The sequence below is a fragment of the Orcinus orca genome, chromosome 21, assembly GCF_937001465.1.
Source record: "Orcinus orca chromosome 21, mOrcOrc1.1, whole genome shotgun sequence".
NCBI lineage: Eukaryota > Metazoa > Chordata > Mammalia > Artiodactyla > Delphinidae > Orcinus > Orcinus orca.
The window spans coordinates 2,153,774-2,157,693 of NC_064579.1; positions in this window are offsets into that span (position 1 = coordinate 2,153,774).

Sequence of the window (3,920 nt, forward strand, 5' to 3'; positions counted from 1 at the left end):
CCTTTCATCACTTTAAATATGTCCTCTCACTCCCTCCTGGCCTGCAGAGTTTCTGCTGAAAAATCAGCTGACAACCTTATGGAGATTCCCTTGTATGTTATTTGTTGCTTTTCCCTTGCTGCTTTTAATATTTTCTCCTTGTATTTAATTTTTGTTAATTTGATTAATATGTGTCTTGGTGTGTTTCTCCTTGTGGTTATCCTGTATGGGCCCTCTGCACTTCCTGGGCTTGGGTGGCTATTTCCTTTCCCATGTTAGGGAAGTTTTCAACTATAATCTCTTCAAGTATTTTCTCAGACTCTTTCTCTTTCTCTTCTTCTTCTGGGACCCCTATAATTCGAATGTCGGTGCATATAATGTTGTCCCAGGGGTCTCTGAGACTGTCCTCAATTCTTTTCATTATTTTTTCTTTATTCTGCTCCTTGGAAGTTAATTCTACCATTCTATCTTCCAGCTCACTTACTTGTTCTTCTGCTTCTGTTATTCTGCTATTGATTCCTTCTAGTGTATTTTTCATTTCAGTTATTGTGTTGTTCATCACTGTTTGTTTGTTCTTTAGTTCTTCTAGGTCCTTGTTAAACATTTCTTATATTTTCTTATTCCATGCCTCCGTTCAGTTTCCGAGATTTTGGATCATCTATACTATTCTGAATTCTTTTTCGGTAGATTGCCTATTTCCTCTTCATTTACTTGGTCCCATAGGTTTTTACCTTGCTCCTTCATCTGTAACATATTATTTTGTCGTTTCATTTTTTTTGCTGGGTGGGGCTGTGTTCCTGTCTTGCTGGTTGTTTGGCCTGAGGTGTCCAGCACTGGAGTTTGCAGGTGGTTGGGTAGAGCCAGGTATTGGTGCCGAGATGAGGACCTCTGGGAGACCTCACTCTGATTAATATTCCCTGGGGTTTGAGGTTCTGTTAGTCCAGTGGTTTGGACTCGGTGTTCCCACCACAGGAGATCAGGCCTGACCCCTGGCCTGGGAGCCAAGATTCTGCAAGCTGCACAGTGAGACCAAAAAAAAAAAAAAAGAGCAGAACAATAGCAAAGAATAAAAAATAAAATAAAACTAGATAAGTGAAAATTATATTAGAAAAAAATAAAAATATAAATGAAACAACAAGGCAAAACAGAACCACAACAGCAAATAAATAAATAAGGGCCAGGAAAGGCCTTGGCTGTGAAGGGAGGGTGGGGCTTAGGCAGGGCAGGCCTTAGGCAGGGGATGGGGCCTAGGCTCCAGACCCACTCGGCTGGAAAACGTCCTAGTAGGATGGCGGGTAGGGGCTTAGGCTCAGCGAGGCTGGAAGGGGCTTTGGAGGGCAGAGGTTTAGGCCTGGGACCCCAGCAGGCTCACCAGGGCCTGAGTGGGCTGGGGAAACACTGGCCCCATTCCCCTCCTATCTCCCGATTCCCCGAAGGTCTCTCCTGGTCCCCGCAGATCCCCTCACTGTGCGTGGGCCTCTCCAAGTGTGGGAACCCCCCTCCCCCAGCCACCCCTCATGGGTGCCAGTCCCATCCTGCCTCCACTTCTTCTTCCCCCACCACGTCCTACCTGGTCACATGGGGGTTCCTTTGTCCCCTTAGGTGTCCAAGGTCCCCCACCAGTGCCTGGTAGGTGCCCTATTTGTGAGGAGACACGAACTCCGTGTCCTCCTACTCTGCCATCTTCTGCACAGTGGTTTCCTGACTGCTCCTCCTTTGTTTCTGCATCCCCTCCCTTCCCTGATTAGCAATTGTTTGAATCTGCCCTTTGGAACTCAGGAAAGGTCAAGGAAGCTGAATGAAGCCTCTTTCCTACAAACAAGAAACGTAGGAACATGGAAAGGATTTGCACCCGGGAGGGCCCCACAGGGTCCTACTTTGTTTCAAAACCAATAATTATAGTGGTGTCATTGAGAATCAGGATTTGGGCATGGGAAAAAGAAGACACAGATGTAAGATTGACAAGATTAAGAAAAAAAAAACGTCGTCCTGATTTTAGTTCAGATGTATAAATTCAGGATGCATTTTGTCTTTTAAAAATGTGTTTCTTAATTCTATCCACTGAAAAGACCTAGGAACAATGATCATTCCACAAAGAGTGAGCACTCCTATTACCAGATTTTTGCATCTAAATACCATTTCCTGCTAAATGGAACCAGGAGGAGAGTTCATTTTTGTGGTCTTTCCTGATCAAATTGTAACTTATCGTAAGCAAATAGTTGATGGGGGAAAGCTCTTTAAAGAAGTAGTCTATCAAATAAATGAAGAAGAAAGGATAGGATGTCATAATTTGGCAACACATAATTAATGGTTCTATGCAATGATCATCAACTGATCATTGCAACTGACATCACTGAACGAGTGTGCCTCTTTGCCCAAAAAGTCCACCTCATTCTGAACAAGCCATAGCTTTAACCTCCAACTTATAGGAAATGCAGAAGACAGAGGAATGTGTCAATCCACTCCTTAGGGGGATGATCAGAAAAACCAGAAACTTCACGTTTCTTCAACAAAGAAACCATAAGGGGAAAAAAGGGTGATGAGAGGGAACCAATAGATTTTTTTGAATAAGAGACATATCAGTTGATTGCAATGTGTGGGTCTTAATTGCATCACAATTCATACAAACTGTAAAACAATCAAGGATCACGGGCGGGGTGGGGGAAATACTTTTCCTCTACCCTTCTAGGTTCTTCTGGCTGGTCTTAGAATTAGATTGACATGAGACATTAGCAGGAGACAATCAACTTAATTACATAAGTATGGGGGGGGTCCATAAGAATGGGGCTCCAGGACAAGATAGGCAATTGAGGTTTATGTGCCATCTGAGAGAAGGAGAAGCGGGGAGGGGCTTGGGACTTCAAAGGGAAGGAAGGCAGTTTATAGGAGGAAGAGCAAACGTTTGGCAAACAAATGTTTGTGGGCCACACAGAGACAATGGGACGCAGAGAGGACTTTGATTTCCCCCAGGCTACCACGCCTCATCCTTATTATACTTTAGTTTTCTATGGTGATACTTCTTCCTGAACAGACCCTTTATCAAAATTCCTCAGTTAAGGGGAGTAGATAAAAGCTCTTCCTGAGCCTTTTGTTTCTTACAAACAATTAGCCCAAAAATAATTCTCAAGCCCAGGAGACACATTTTGAGGTGGCTAATTATTCTCCCTTACAGGACAATCAGGAAAATTTGAATACTGGTTGGATATTTAATGATTTTTTTTTTAGGATGGTAATAGGTAGGTTATAGATGAGCACAATTGATCCTGAGTTTATAACTCTTGAAGCTGGGTGATGAGTATGTGAAGACTTACTATCCTCTTCTGTCTACTTTTGCATGTGCTTAGAATTTTCCATAATAAATGATTGTTTTTGAAAGACTGCTCAGGATCTCTAAAGCTATTATCCACCTCCACTTTGCATTCCTCCCAAAGCAAGCCAAACCCTCCAGAGGGGAAATGAGTGGTCAGAAACCACACATGAGGGATTGTAATGGAGAAAAGCAGCCGACAGATTTCCAAAATATTATCTCCATTTCAGAGGATTTATTTTTGATGGAAGATGATAAGTTCCATTTTACCTATGTTGAATTTGAGACTCCCAGTTCCAGGAGGAGTTGAAAATGCAAGACTCCAGTCTGGAAGACGTATCAGGGCTGACACCAACAGTAGAAAAAGAGTGGGCAGAAAAGCAAAAAGGCAGGGATTTGAGATAGAGCCTCTTCCTTCCCTCCTTCACCCACTCATTCATTCAAAAATGCATGTGAAAAGTACTTATAAGGTATCAGAACCTGGGGATGACAAGATGAAAGGTGGGGTTCAGTGAGGAAGAAAGGCACTTAAACAAAGACATAAAAGCATTAAGTTTTGTCATCAAGGTACCCAAGAGGTACAGTGGGTACGCAGAAGTCCTTTTAAGTTTGCCTGAAGAGATCCGAGAAATGC